The sequence below is a fragment of the Phalacrocorax aristotelis genome, chromosome 1 (assembly GCF_949628215.1).
Source record: "Phalacrocorax aristotelis chromosome 1, bGulAri2.1, whole genome shotgun sequence".
Lineage (NCBI taxonomy): Eukaryota > Metazoa > Chordata > Aves > Suliformes > Phalacrocoracidae > Phalacrocorax > Phalacrocorax aristotelis.
This window is the reverse complement of record NC_134276.1, coordinates 47936979-47953624: the sequence shown is the minus strand read 5'-3', so window position 1 is coordinate 47953624 and position 16646 is coordinate 47936979. Positions and strand designations below refer to the sequence as shown.

The window sequence follows — 16646 nt, the reverse complement described above, 5'->3', positions numbered from 1 at the left end:
GGCATTGTTCCATCCTGCTTGAAGGATTATGGCAGTCTGTATTCAAAGGACGAAAGCAAAGTCAGGATTATCTGTGGAACTCCAGCCATATCCAGTGTTTGCCTGTCTGTCCTAACTATTAAATACTAAGCTGTTCCCTGGAGGTCCTTATTAGGCCTATTTTTTTTCCCATCTTAAAAGTTATCCTCAGACATGATAATTTTAGATTTAGGATCACAGTACTTTCTGATGCATGGGACAAACGAACTCTGCCGTAACTAGTTTGCAACTCCATTCCTTGATTTCAAATATATGTAATGGTTAACTGCTTGCTTCTTTTTTCTTCTGCTGTTTCACCATAAAAATATAAGTAGGTGTGCTTTTTGACCTCTCCCCTTTCCTCACACCACCACCTGCCAATGAAGACGTTCTACAGCATAAATAATGAATGCTGTTATCTTAATTCCTAGGCTGCTACCAAGAAGCGTGTCCTCTTCACAGCTTCCTGTCTGTTTCCTGAGTCATTGCTGCATCCATAATGAAGTGCAACACGAATGTAACATTAAAGCTGCAAATTTAAATACACAGACGTTTAAACACACTCTCACAATAATGCTAGATGAGCAGAGCTGAATATGTCTTCTATTTCTGACACTTAGCAAATGGAAGGTCTTGCAAAAAAATCTGTAGGTAGCAGAAGGAACTTGACTCCATACAGTATGAAGACTCCCTCTTTATCCATGATAAAGATCCTATGTCTCTGTGATTTCTGCGGTATTGATGGCAGCTGTACAGCAAAAATTGCTTCTCAGCTTACCTCCAAGACTTCCAAGCCCCAGAAGCAGGAAACACAAGAACTCGTTTCCTTCTGCAATCACAAGGTAGGCTGATATGAAGCAGTTTCAGATTTTTCCCAGAAGAAACACATTAATGATGGGCACTGCTTATGAAGCATCATTAGCTCAGATTCACAGTCAGTAAAATTGTGTTAAAGACCATGTCGGAATCTTTAACAAGACCTGTTCTCTGATGGATTTCAGTCTCCAAACAAGTGCTTACTCAGATGTGCTCCACAGCCTTACAGAGGAGTTGTAGTGTTGTGATACCATATTGTTGTGTTGGTTAGGTTGCAAATTGTCAGGTAAGAGACATTGCCCATAAGACTGAAACAGACATTAGAGTCATTGCTGCTGGCACAACCATGGGATGATAGTGAATACAAGGATGGCACTTGCTATCACATTTAGAATCACCTATAGAAAGCCTAAATACATAATCTGTTTTATTGCATGCCAGAGAGGAACAACTTGAAGTACCAATGAGCCACAATACTGGTGCTCTCAGAATTTCAGAAAGTACCTCCGTTTGTTTAGGACTTCAGGGGATGGCCAGTCATTGGTTTACGTTATTAAAATGGAGACAATCCCTTTGGTTCAATTCAGCTACCTTCCATAGGCACCTAAAGCCATTTGAGATGCCCTAGGGCATCCTACCTGCACTTCTGCTACTACCACAAGGTCACCAGACTCCCATAACTCCCGTATCATATCTGCCAGGCCTGTGAACATGTCTGAGATACTTCAGGGCATTTACAATGGCCTAAGGCACATATGTATGGATGATCAACTTGAGCCCTTAGTAATAGACTAGAATTAATCTCACCTGAAACAGGCATTTAGTCTAAATTGCTTTCCCAGGCTCTGGTCTGCTATTAGTGGAGAAATACAGGCACCTTCAAAGGGTATTCATTCCTTACTAAAGTAGACATCCAAGGTGACTGAGACGAACTGTCTTTGGAAATTTACATTTACTTTGTTCAGGAATACAAGATTTATAGTAAGTGACTATTCACTTATTTATCTACTAATGCAATTTTAAGTATTTTCCTATGGATAAGTGTATTAGAATTAGTACATATTTTATCCCAAATATTATTTAAAATAAGGCAGCTGGAATGTTAAAGTTCCTAAAGTCTCCAAACACAGTAGTTTGACTTCTATTTTATTTAGTACCTTGTAAAGTTTTTGGTTTTCAATGGAACAAAGCTCTTTTTTCCCTTAATGTTCAAAATATTGTTTTCACAATGTGGAAACAAGTGAAATTTACACTTTTGAGAAGGAGTATCATGAGGCCTACCCTTGAGTTATATTTCCCAATTCCAGTTTAGTGGTGCACACAGATGGGCCTGTCTTTAATTTAAAGATTAATTTCGAGAGAATGTGGTTTTCTAAGGCAGCAGTTTCCAGCCTTTTTACCATACTGAAAATCCCTCGTATGTATTCCCATGGAGGCTCCAATATATATGCAACAAATTTAAGCAGTGTTTTCTTGTTTAATTTAGTATGTCCTCATATTTGTTGGTGAAATCCTTAATATAGACTATTGGTTGAAGAAGATAGGCTACTGGTATCCAATTTCAAAATACAGAAGGGTAACAACAGCTACCAGACCTATATTTTAAATATAATTAATCAAATAAACCAGCATAACCAAACAGACAAATGACCAACCCCTTTGTTAGGGACTGGAAGGCAAGAAGTGTGAAGTCACATCCTACCAGAAGGCAACACCCATTAAACATGTTCAAGTTGTTGTTTTGTTGGTTTTTTGTAAACTAAGATTTCTTAAAACTCTGAATAAGATTTTTAAGACTTTTTTCCCTATAACCAGATGAGATGAACCCTACTGCCTTTATTGTCTGAACAACTACACGTGTTAAAATAGCTGGAAATCTCATCACAATATCCAGAAATATATAAGAAATACTGCTAATAAATTTAATTGCATAACACAGATTACTCCAATAACTTGCCTTCAAATACAAGAAAGAGCATCCCCAATATAATATCATTATTCAAAATGAGTAAGGCTGTGAATCATATCAGAAGAAAGTGACCAAAGTTTTCTTAGAAAGACCTTCACAAAATTTGGGAACTAAAGAAGCAGATTTCAGAGGAAAAGTCCACCTCATAATGGAAAAAGTTTCTTACTGGAAGTGCTTCCTAACCTCCACATGAAAACCATCTATGGGACAGCAGCTTTCAAGTTCTCCATTACCTTCATTTGAGTGGAAGGTAATTTGGAAATGGAAATAAAAATAAATTTATTGCAAAGCTAATGTGAATAGGAAAGATAATCCTGTCCCAGAACAAATGGTTTTGTCATACTGTCCATTATATATTTGCTCCTGTGCCCTCTTAATGAACTCATGAATGCAATACATAACAGCTCACAGAAGTTATATACAGCGTCTCTTCAAATTTTGATTATGATGACATCTCGACATCTGCTGTTGGTGCTTTTGTGTACATCCAGCTTCTCACATGCTAATAAGTTAAATACCTCTAATTTCATAAAAGATTAAAAGGTCAAAAGCACAGAGTTGTTCCATGGTACAGAAGAATAAACATAGCACAGTAAAAAAAAAGTGTGTGTTGCCCACCAAAACCCTGGAGAATGTAAGGAAAATAGTACTGTACTAATACGGCATGTTATTTAAAGTCATAGAACAAAAGGGAGGAATGGAGGCTAAACCAGCCTTCCCTTATAAAGAAAGACTACTGAAAGAAAGACTTCTTTGTGTTCATGAATGCAAGAAGGCTGGAGCTCAAACATGTGACAGCAACTATGAAACTTCTTGACATTTATCTCACTCAATTTTAGGACAATGTCTGCCACATCTGTTGTAATGCTCACCCTTCACTAAAAACAAAGGGATTCAAGGGAGAGGGTGGCTGCCACAAACACTGAACGTGCATTGGAAGCCACTAGCAGAAAGGGATGCTTGTCCTCCACTGCCTATTGAGCTTCCCCAGAGGACTCACCAAGCTTTGTCTCTCAGCCAAACACATAATAGAAAGATCCTGTTCACCTGAAGAGAGTCAGGGATTAAATATTGGATGGAAATACAAATCAGGACTTCAGTATTATGCAGAGAGATTTCTCATTTTCTATCGGTTGAGTCCTGACACTTTGACAAAGGGAAGAGTTACACACCAATTAATTTCTCAGTATGTTTACATCATGGGGTCTGCTGAAATTTGCAGAATTTCCCTCACTACCCAACGTAATTTAATACCATCCTTAAAGTAATTATTTCCATTTTGCCTTTTTACCCATGATAATATCAGTCTCTTGTATTACATCCAACAAGTATGCTTAATAATTGTCTCATAATTTTACTCAAAAATGCTTGCTTCTTACAAGCCACCATTGCCTGAATACAATTGTTGTCTATCAGCCATATTGTGTAGGGGAAAAAATAACATTTTAAGTGAGCTTAAGGGTATATATTTGAAAGGACAGATTCACAGAATGCTGGCTTTTACTCTTTCACTAGGAAATCTGAAAAACAGTCATCACAAAAGGGAGAAAAACATGATCAAAGTCCAATTTTCTTCCATACAACCTTCCACCTATTAATCTGATACATTTGCTGTTCAAGAGAAAGGGAAGGTATCAAAACTTTCCTCCAAATTAGCTGAAACACTACAAGTCACAGGTAGCTACTGTTGGTCACGTGAAGGATTCCTTGTCTTCAGCTGATAATATCTAAATGGTCTGTAACCATAAATTTGTAAGAAGAGTATGAAAAAAACAGTACTGGATCTGCTGGAGCTGTATGAGAAGGAAGACAATCACACAGAATCACAGAATCACAGGTTGGAAGGGACCTCAGGGATCATCTAGTCCAACCTTTCTGGGAAGAGCACAGTCTAGACAAGGTGGCCCAGCACCCTGTCCGGCCGACTCTTGAAAGTGTCCGATGTGGCCGAGTCAACCACTTCCCTGGGGAGATTATTCCATTGTCTGACTGTTCTCACTGTGAAAAATGTCCCTCTGGTGTCCAATCGGAATCTCCCCAAAAGCAAGTTGTGTCCATTCCCCCTTGTCCTCTCCATGTCACTCCTTGTAAAAAGGGAGTCTCCATCTTCTTTGTAGCTACCCCTTAAGTACTGGTACATGGTGATGAGATCCCCTCTGAGCCTCCTTTTCTCAAGGCTGAACAATCCCAGTTCTTCCAGCCTATCCTTATATGGCAGGCTTCCCAGTCCTTTGATCATCTTGGTGGCCCTTCTCTGGACCCCTTCCAGCATGTCCACATCCTTTTTTGTACAGCGGGGACCAGAACTGTACACAGTACTCCGGGTGTGGCCTGACAAGCACTGAGTAGAGTGGGATAATGACATTTTTAGCTCTGCTGGTGATGCCCTTTTTGATGCAACCCAGCATCCTGTTGGTCTTCTTGGCCACAGCAGCACACTGTTCGCTCATGTTGAGCTTTCTGTCCACCAGGACCCCCAGGTCTCTTTCCACAGAGCTGCTCTCCAGCCAGGTGGATCCCAGTCTGTGCTGCATTCCCAGATTATGTTTTCCCAGGTGCATGATCTTCCACTTCTCCTTGTTGAACTTCATAAGGTTCTTGCTGGCCCACTCTTCCAGCCTATCCAGATCTTCCTGATGAGCAGCTCTCCTTTCTGGAGTGTCTACTTCCCCACTCAATTTGGTGTCATCTGCAGACTTCATCAGGCTACACTTCATCCCGTTACCCAGATCACTTGTAAAGATGTTGAAAAACATTGGGCCCAATATCAATCCCTGGGGGACCCCACTTGTGACAGGTTGCCACTTTGAAAAAGAGCTACTTACCACCACCCTTTGGGTGCGGCCCATCAGCCTATTCGCCACACACTGCACAGACCACTTCTCTAGGCCATAATGCATTAATTTCTCCAGGAGAAGGCTGTGGGGGATCGTATCAAAGGCCTTGGAGAAGTCCAGGTAGACAATGTCCACCGCCTGCCCCGTGTCAACCAGGCAAGTCACTTTGTCATAGAAGGCCACCAGGTTTGTCAAGTACGATCTGCCCTTAGTGAAGCCATGTTGGCTTTTCCCAATCACGTGCTTCATTTGACTTGTGATGGCTCCTAGGAGGATTCGTTCCATAACTTCCCCAGGGATTGAAGTAAGGCTGATGGTCCTATAGTTACCTGGATCCTCCCTCGAGCCTTTCTTGTAGATAGGGGTAACATTTGCCTTCCTCCAGTCCTCTGGGACATCCCCTGTTCTACAAAAGACTGTAGCTAGCATGATGTAAAAGCCACAAATGCAAAAGCTCCAGATACCAGGGGGAACACCAAAAAAAATGAGCAGAAGTAAAGCCAACAGGGTTGGTATTAGCTCCAGACATAATAAAGGTATCTGTACAGGGCAGGGTTTAGCTGCTACAGCATAATGTAGGGCCATTCAGGACCCCAGCACAGGACTGACCAGATATGACACCAGACTTTCGAGATCTCAGTACCCTTATTTAGGTCAGGTAGGATAGTCTAGAATATCTCAGATGGCAACTGTATCCCACCCTACATGCCTAAACTGTCATCATAGCCCACCCAGTGGAATCTAGAGAGCTATTAGCTGACTAAATGTAGGTTAGAGTGAGCTAGGTAGCTCTGCAGGCTTCACTGCCTGTATTAACTAAACAGTCTCCGTTGGCTAAAATTGGCTTAACATCTCCCTCACAGCTAGGCATACAACTCTACTGAGACTCACTTTTAAGTGTCCACTTTGAAGATGAATATCATCCCAAATGCACGGTCTCAATTAGTGCCTTAGCATAGGCCTTTAGTGCCATTTGAGGTGGTACAGGGCATCTGAGATACCTGGATGCCATTGGAAGATCTGACTTGAGACCTGTGGGAAACCTGAACCCTTCAGGACCAGTGGTGGGAGGCCAGGAAGAACAGCTAGGTTGTCCAGGGCTTTTCAAATGTCCCTAAACACTATATTTAGGAAAAAGGAAACAAAATGTATTTACTCAGCATCTGAACTTGAATCATGCCATATCTGCCCCATTAAGATCTTCAATAGCAGACTCATGTGCATACTCAAAGTCCCTTCTTGTAATAGTAGTCTGCAAATAGACGCCAAGTCTACAGGGCCTTTCAAATTAATTTTCCAGCTGAGGAGAGATAGGAACAACTGTTGCTTTAACCCCAGTACTACAAAAGTGGACATGGACCCCTTGTGACATGTCATGCTTCAGTAAGATGGAGGCAAGCTCTCCCTCAAAAATATCAAAATAATACCAAAGTCCAGTTTCGGGGAAAACTCTGCCTCAAGAATTTCATCAGCATAAATATATTCTGTTATTGCATGGATATCTTACTTGTCTTACTTATAAGCCTTATCTTACTCTGATAAGACTGCTTGTAAACAGAAAGTTTCCAGGGCCACGAGCTGGAAAGACCCAACTCATCTCAGGAGCCAAGCCTTTCCCACCTGCTAAGAAAAGAAACCTGCAAGATCACATTTAACAGTGTCACCCACTGATATATTTCATATCAAGGCAGAGTAACTGGTGTGAGAACTAACAGACAGTACCACTGCGTGGAAGATTCCTCCTACTAGTCTCTTTTGCTGTCATGATTTCACAGGAGAAAATGCTGGAGTATTACAGAACACCGCACAGCCAGGTAACTGACCTCCCCTGTTCTCTCCAGCATTCTGAGCCCTCTGAGCACCCATACTGCAAAAATGCTACTTTGCTACTGGGACCTCTTTAGGAACGAACCATCTAATGCCTTTCAAAACAGAAATCAAGCGAACTTTGGGGACTAGCTCACTGTGGAGACCACTGGTAAAAGACATATAGAGCAGACTGATGCAAAGTTGAATCCCTCAACCCTGCAATGTCCTGCTACACTGAAAAATATGAACAAGTAAGTGTGCACCACTTTCCCCATGGGCATGGATCATCCCCTAAGGCAGATCCAACAGGCAGTGTAGATTTAGTCTTAGACACTAGCCCCAAGGGAGAAATGCAGAACTTCTTCATTCCACTGGGATTCTTCATTGCAGACAAGACAGGAATAAGCAGATAGATTGGATTGTCTTTCTAAATGTCACACTTTACCCACATGTGACAAATGCAGACAAATTTCTGTGTTAGGAAGGTAAATATTAGGCAAACCGTGCATGCTGGATTGCAAAATGCAGTCTGTCATTAGCAATGCTGAAAGTAAGAACAGCTGCTGTAAGCAGGTGGGGAATCTCAAGAATATAGGGCAAAACTACTAGACACCAGGATAATGATGAAAACAGAGAACGCTTCAACTCGAAGGGGCAATCTACTTCAAAAGATGAGTTATCATAATTCAGAAAGATGAGAGCCAATATGTGGTGCCTAGAAGGAGGAGTTCAAAGTAGGAAGAGGAAGGAAAGGAAGAAGGTAGTTCAGGCTTGGGAATCCTTTGACTTTCAGGAGAACCAAAGAGAAAATGCCTCACAGCATTTGCTTCTGTATCTTGCAAAACACCCTTTACCCTTACCTTTTCCTTTTCACCTCATCCTGCTGTGTGCAATCCTGCGTCAAATGTTGTGAAATACAAGTCTTCATGTCAGCTCAGGAGTAGCAAATGTCTGGCTTCACAGAGACACATGGTGGCTTCTCTAATGCTGTTTTAAACCACAGAGGAGAGGTGGAAAGAAATACAGGCATGTTATCATCAGGGTTTTTTTTTAAGATTCTACAAGGCAATCAACCAATATAGTGCAGTACGCACCATGCTTTATTTAGTAACCTCTTCTAATATTACAATTGAAAATGACAGCTAAAAACCCACCATGTGGTATAGATTAATCCCACTTTAATTTATAACAATTGCCACTGGATTGCAAACTGTTTCTCTGTACTGTTTATTATATAATCGCTATAAGAATTGAAAAGAAACCATACAATGTTTAAGAAAAAACACATGCACTGGTCATCATCCCAGAATACAGTAGCAAAGTCTGAGCTAAATTAGAGAGCTGATAAATATATTAACACAGCACCAATACTGCATAATGAAATCTTTTAAATAACATAGAGAAAAGGAATAAAGTTATTAAAAATAAATGTCTTTTCTACAATGGTACATGCAAGGGGTCTCCACTGTATTAAAGCATATAAAAATAATGGAGAAGGAAATTGAGTTGTGAGCACTGAGATTTTCTACATTTTCTTATTTTTAATGTAGAATTCAGGGAGGTGTCTAAGACAATATACTACAGTTTCATGTATAAATGAAGCAGTAAGTTTCAGTAACTTAAAATTAATTTAGAATAAAATTGAAGTTTAGCCCCAAATGGAATTGAGTTGTGAAATAGTCCTGTCAAAAATGAATGGAGATCTAAATTTAAAATGACTGTTGGCTAACAGAATAGCAGAATATTGGTTAAAGACTGTGATTTGAAGCCCGCAATTACTAAAAAAGGAGATAAAACCAAGTCTTTAAGGAGAAGTATCTGGCCTATGTAAGCCATCATTTCAACTTGTTACCAAGTTAGCAATATTTACTTTCCTTCTTAGTTTTATAAATATAAAATCACTTTTAAAACACCACCGTACAAATCTTAATCTGACTCTTATGCTAATGTTTCTGAAAAATGTCAAAAAAGGAAATATTTCTTTATCTACCAGTAATGCTTTTATACCATATTTGCTCTCTCTTTACTTAAAAAAAAAAAAGGCAAAAAAACCCTCAATTTCCATATGACAGTACTCACCAAATCATTTGGCCATTTTATTAAAATATACATCAATAAGAAATGTTAAAAATCAGAAGTGACATTATTTTGGAGGGTGAATTGCTAATAAAGCAACACAGATTTTCATCCTGTGTGAAACAGCTGGACCATGACGAGATCACATTAGCACTAATTAAAATGATATTTTTTTGTGCAGTTTTTGTTAATCCAGCTTCATTGGACTCAAAAGGATTTTTGAAATCTGTAATAAAAGCTATTATGTAACCTTACTCTGGTTCTCTTGCATCGGGTTACTGTGTGAAATTTCCCTATAATAAACCATATTTTCTTAAAACTCTCACTCAATAAAATCAATATTAAGTTTTTTACTATTATAGCTGTTTTTTCCCAATATATGATCCTCATTTAATTAAAAAAAATTAAAGCTTTAATTTATTTTTGCTTGATGAACAAGAAAAATATCATATTAAAGGCAACATTTTGCCATGTTTCTCTTTCTCCCTCACTTTCCCAGGTCCCTGTTGTTCCCAATGTATAATTTGCAAAACATATTGCTTCAATACTTACAATGAGAGAGGCGGCCCAGCTGTGGGAGGGAAAGGACAGCAGTCTCCAATATTACCATAATAATCTGCCTAAGGTCCCATGAGCCCTCTGGAGTATACAATTCTCTATACTGCAGGCCCCAGCTGGAGAATGTTCTCTTGACATGTATGCCAACCTTTGCCTGCAGGCAAAATAAAAAAAGGCAGAGAAGTAATCATGAAAATAAAAAATCTTGTCAACTGTGGTAGGATGCAGTTTCCATGTTTTTTTGCTCACGTAGGCAGTCATTGTGCTAACAAAATGATAGGAGACTTTAAAAGACTGCAGCTGGTACATGTTTTGCTGGAGAGGGGAGAACATCATGTGCCACACTAATTCCGCAATTCTAACTTTGGGGAAAAAAATGAGCAGTGATATTGTATTACTGTCAATATGCATGACAGCTTTATTTACCTCCTCCTCCGATGGCTGCTCATTACAGCATTTAAGCAGGAAAGTGAAACCCTGACAGTATTGTGCTAATTGCAAAGGGCCAGACTGTGATCCTCATTGTTTTGTGTTGGGTGGCTGGGGTTTTATTTCACGGTGATGAGGGCTCTCAGGCAAACACTCTTGCTGGCTCAGTGGGACTAATTGGGAGGTAAACGCCCATCGCTGTGAAAGCCATGCAATTGGCTCAGTGAACTTTGCAAGAAAAAAAAACGTGCCTTTAAATCAAATAATGCAAGAAACGGAAAAGGTGGTTGGAAGACGCATGTATAAGGTCAAAGACCAAATCCATGCTTTTACCCTTCAGTTTCAAACTCAGTTTGAACCAAGAACCCAAGGTCTTTCTTCTGATTTCATTCAGACAGATGTGTAATAGGAACAGCAGCATCACAGAGCTCAAAACAAGTCCCACGTTGTTACAGATTTCAAAAAAAATAAAAGTGGTCTTCTGTAAAGAAAAAAAAAAAAGTGCGTGTACCAGTCGTGGGTTGGAGGCTGTATTTTCAAAACAGTGTTGTCAAAGTATGATGAAGGGCTATGTACCATTTTAACCCTAATTAGCACTATAACAAGATTTTCTTTTATTTTCCTTTGCTACTAGAAAACATATTCCCACTCAAGAGCATGATATTTCATCTCACAATAACTTCAAGGATTTTACAGGCTCCTCAGGGTGGAAGATCTTTGGTACTAAACCAGTACCTAAACTGAAGATCTTAACCCTCCAGTCTGAATGAATTCAGAATATAGCATCCATCAAAGAGAGTCACACATTTCTTAATCCAATGCATTTTGGATAGAGCAGATTTGTGTAACCATAAACATGTAGGCAAGTGGAGTGAAAATGACTGTGGAAAGCTAAGAGATCAGAAAATAGCTGCTTCAGGCTCAGAGGACACAGGCGTGGGAGAGACCCAGAGACAGGGGCTGTTCCCAGCAGGAGAAGTTTCAATGCAGTCACCATCTTCCTCCTCCCTTCTAACTCCCCGCTAACCCGCACAGAGTTTTTCTTTATGTGAGTAATAAAAACAAGCCTGGTAATTTGAAAGTACTTTTCAGCTACCTGTGTGTGTGTAAGTAAATATGTATTATTTTATTCTCCAAAATCTGTTTTAATCTCCTTTGCCTCCTTTCTTCAAGCCACCTAGAAGGAACAAGAACACATTTAGCTCAATAATTGCTCTTGAAGGATATGTACAGTAGCAAGTTAAAGAGTTCGATTTGTTGTCTGAAAGTGGAAGTCATTACTTACACTGGGTGGACTTGGGAGAGACCCTGTCTGTCTGGCACATGAATGAGACCATTCTTTAAGTCTGCCAGCCAAGCGGGGCTTAATTGAAGACGCTGGAGAATTTAAAATGAGGAGAAAATGAAAACAAAATAAAATATATATTGAAACTACTGGGCCAAGGTTAAACAGTGTACAGAATGTTCCACGTGGATGTAAGAGGAAAGAAGGAATCACAGCCAAAGCCTATTTAGACAGACTTGAACAATGCTCCCTCACAAACCTCCTGGAACTGAAGACCATGACTCTCCAGAAAGAAGGGGTTTTCGGAGTCCAAGGCACTAACCCTTAGGAAAAGTTTTCATGTAGCGCAGCTTTGAATATAGGTGTCTAAACTGTCTCTGCATTTCATCATGTGTAATAGGACATCACAGTCAGAATGAACAAATAAATCCCACTTCTTACCATAGAATGAGTTGGAAGCCTGGTTACCATCACTGTGGCTGAGTTAGGTATGTAACTTTGCTACCAGATTCATCTATGTTCTTACAAGAATGGGTACAGGTTTGGTGAGGCATTCCTTCTCTGTTTTCTTGCTTGTGTTAACTATTAACATGGCTTGTGTTAACTATTTACTGTCCCGAAGTCACCGCTCCAGCACTAAACCAAACATTCCCTAGTGCACTCCCTGGCACTGTGGTCAGCCTGCACCACACAGCCCAGATGAGAGCAGCTAAACACAAACCCAACTACTCTCTGCAACAGGGTGGCCTTATCCAAGCTGCCTGCTGGGAATCAGCAGCACCCTTCATAAACTCCCAGATTGTCCCCAGGAGCAGTTTGGTAAAGAATTACTCAGCATGGGCCAAAACCATGGGCAGAAAGATTTCCAATGCTATTTACCAGTACATATGTACAATGAATACAATTTTCTTGCATTTGAAATTAATTTAATGGAATATTTTCAGGTTAGTGAGACCACCATAAATACAAAAAAATAGATACCAACCTGCAAAGCTACTGTAAGTAGTTAAAAGAAAGTAGTCTATAACTGGGTTACAGATCTCTGTGAAACATACTTTATTTGCTGGTTCAATCACCTAATAATAAATAATGTTTGATATGATATGTCATTGTGACATAAAAAACCAAAGTGAGCTTTCACACAATGTAACACGTGTATATGCTAGCTTAAAAAATGTGGTTGGTTTACATCTGAAAAAATTTTATTGATCCAACCCAGAAAGAACATATAATTTGGATTTACCTGAATTTGCATTTTCCTTCAAGTAGGTGTGCTCATCGATATTAGGTATGGCAGTAGTATTTTGGTTCATAAGAAATATGAGTAGGACAGGAGGCCAGAGTCATTAGCAACAAAAAACCACTGTCTGCCAGAAAATGTATTTTAACAAGTGTCGCCCTCCCATAATCTCCAAATTACACAATTACACAATTCCATGGGTTTGCTTGATGGTAGGAGTACAAGTGGGGGTTTTGCATATTAATCTTCTCTTACTTTCTTCACCCAGTGGGATGAGAGGGACTGGTCTCACCCATTTACATTAGGCACCTATTTTTGCAGGGGATGAAATCTGGAAGTTCTTGTCTCTCTGCAGAGTCTAATCAGCTAGCTGATTAGACAGCCAAAGTTAGGTAAAACGAATGACCTGTTCCTGTTACTTCAAGATGATTTGGAAAATCCCTCTAGGCATGAGATGTGCCAAGTGCCTTTAAAAATCCAGCTCCAGATCTCTGCAAAATCCCAACCACCTGTGTTATGTGCTCAGTTTGCGAGTAATTCTCTGATTTCCAAACTCCCTTGGCTCACGTCAGCAGAAAATATTTGCCACCAACCCAAACAGTTCCAACTGCAGATGCTGCTGAGAAGCTGGCTCACCCCTGCAGGAGGAGGTCGGGAGTTGGCACAATACCGTAGGACACTGACAAAAGCAAAAGCAAAGCAAAACGTGTATGCATGCAGCCAGGAGTTAGCCAACAGCCACGCATGTGGGATTGCGGACACCACAGCAGCTACCACAGACCTGACGCTGAAGAAGTTTATGGTGGGTGTCCACCTACGGAAAGAACAGGAGATCAGAGCATTCACCCAAACAGAAAGACAAAATGAAAACAAGCATTTCCTAAAGTAGGAATAAGTATTTCTACCCTCCACTGAGGGAGAAAGAATTGGGGATCTGTTACTTTTCTCACTGCAATGGGCCCTCGGCACCTAATCTCAGCCATGTAACATGATTGTCCAACCAATCTAGTTGCTACTCTGCAGAAAGCTAGCTTACCACGTTTCCTTAGAAAGGAAGTAGTAGACAATGATGTGTTCATCCTGGAAAAACAAAAGCTTTGTTCTCTGTGTTATTTTGGAGGGAGATTGAGACCAATCACTGAGTGTTTGGCAAATTAAAAAAAAAAGCAAAACCAAAACACAGTCTCTTCAGCCTCTGCACTGTCAAATAGTCTCCTGTCCTTTCATAAACCTTTGGATGATTCTGAAAACCCTCCAAACCTCTGTTGTGATGCTTATCTCAGAGCCCAGGAAGTGCTAATCCATCAAGGGAATATTTGCTGAACACAACACACCATTCACAGACATGACTAGGAAAATAGGATTTGCAAGTTGCTACAGAGGAACCACCGAAACCCTGAAGGCAGAAGGAGAACAAAATATTTCCCTATGATACCAGAGATCTTCAAATAACTGAAAAAGACAAGAGAAGGTCTTTTACAGGAAAATTGTTGAGCAACATCTGAAATATTGAATGCAGCATAAACTGGGTGGACCTCCTGTCATGGCATGTTGCACTTCCGTCAAGGGTGTGAAACAAAGGGAGAGGAAAGGAAGAGTAAAACCTGACAGACTACAGTTCACTGAAAGGCTGATCAAAGACCCAAAAGAATAATTGGATTTTAATGAGTTTTGATTCAGTCCTGACAAGATTATTTCTGTCTGCGAACAATAGTTTTAGAAGTAAGCAGTATTACTTATAACCTCATGAGGGAAAATAACTACAGATGGTCAAATTAGAGGTTTCTAAGAGCATTATGAAGCATGAAAAGCAATAGGATGGGCTTTTAAAATTAATAAACGGGCTTAAAAATAAGGTTATTATTTTGAAGTTAGAAAGTTAGTGATAGGACCTTAAAAGAAACCCCCTCCACAAAGAAGAAAACAAGTATAAATTGCTAGGAAAAACTGACATAACAGACACTCAAAAGATGCAGAGATTTTTGTTTGGAAAAAAGAGAAGAATTTGGGCATATTGAAGGAAAGCAGGATTGTGATGTTAACGATTAGGTGAAAAGAAAGTTGTGTCAGGTCTGGAGCCTTTTCTGTTTCTGAATTGCCTGGTATCAGTTAATTTTATTCTCTCCTTCTCTAGGTTTCCTAGTGTTGTTGCCATTCTGGGGTCAATTCACCTCCAGTTCAAGAAGGAGATCATGATGCTGTGACTGAGCTGGTTACAAAAAGAAAACTGACTATGATAACTCAGATTAATGTACAGGCATCAGTTTTCCTTTGCAAGCTGTTAACACAGATGTAAGTCTTCAGAGAGGCTCAGCTGTCCTTTCTCCTTCCAGACTCTCCCCTCTCTGATTCCCTGTCTCCCAGTGGAAGTGAAAGGGGCAGCGCCAGGGCAGGCCATTTTGCTTCTTAGTTGCTTTCCTTGACATCCACTTACAAACCTAAAAGCATATTTATTCACTTTTTGTTTTGCCATCATAACTAAAGCCTTTCATTAGATACAAGAACGTCACTTTGACATACACCAGAATATTACCTCTGTCGCAGAAAGTTCTTGGAGGCAAGTCTAATTTACTTCCGTAGAGTCAAAGGGAGGGGAAGCTAGTGATGGAAATGTCATTCACTGGAGGGCCAAAACTAATAACACTGCACAGAAATAAAAATATAAGTTTGTCCAAACAGAAAATATAAGAATGTATCTCATACAACCGTAATTCAAAGATAAGGAAAATCTCAGATCTGGAATGGGGGGGATGGGGAGCAACTTACTTCCTTCACTGAGAAATACACCTCAAATAGTGGCTGCTCCTAGGCAAGTAATTTTAAAAAGTTTTCTAGTGCACAGAAGGCTGATCCAAACACCTGAGTTTACAGAAGCCATGAACTCAAAGCAGGGCTGTTCTCTTGGTGTGTGGAACAGTTGTTCCTATGGTGGAGCAAAGGTTAGGGAACCATGGCTACAGAGTCATATCCAGAAAGAGGCTTGCCGCAACCATGGGACAACCTAGGCAGAATTTAAAATCTGTGATACAAGGCTTGTTAATTCAGAAGTCTAAAATTCAAAGCCTAGACTTAATGGCTGAAGCATCAAGTCCAAGATATGTGTGAAGTTCTGCTACTGGGAAAATACCACATCTAAAAAAGAGCTGCCGGGATTCATGAACTACACGAGAAAGTGTAAGTGCTGCATGGTTTCAATTTCAATTTCCATGCTTTAGAACCCCTTACAAAGCAGTGTGCAAAGACAGCAAGTAGCGTAAGGGAGTTGGTGTCACAGAAAAAGCATGCTCAGGTTGTTTGCCTTACACTGCTTAAGCCAGAACTTACAGCAAGAAATTAGTATCAATAATAGCATTGCCCATTATTAAGGTCCAGGGACATGCTCTGGCCATATCTCAACTACACACTGGGAGCACTAGGCCACTGCATGCAGCAGCCTCATACTTTTTAATGCTCCTATTATTACTTTGAGTTCAATATAAGGAAACCCAGACTGCTGCCTGGGCAAGATGCGGTTGGATCCAAACTACTCCCTAGTCTGCGTGTTCAGGGGATGAAGGTTCCTATATACAGTGAGGTGAACAAATGATGCTGGTGAGGGAGTGCTAAGGC

The 16646-nt window shown here is 40.2% G+C and overlaps 1 long non-coding RNA gene across 1 annotated transcript; it reads right to left on the bottom strand.

Annotated features, from left to right (window-relative positions):
* Positions 1-8246: 8246 nt before the first annotated feature.
* LOC142052088 (uncharacterized) lies at positions 8247-12355 on the bottom strand. Its single transcript, XR_012658706.1, has 5 exons — positions 12239-12355; positions 11609-11689; positions 10846-10993; positions 10078-10237; positions 8247-8436 (listed from the first exon to the last, which is right to left on the bottom strand). It is a non-coding gene; the product is annotated as an uncharacterized LOC142052088 (long non-coding RNA).
* Positions 12356-16646: the final 4291 nt, after the last annotated feature.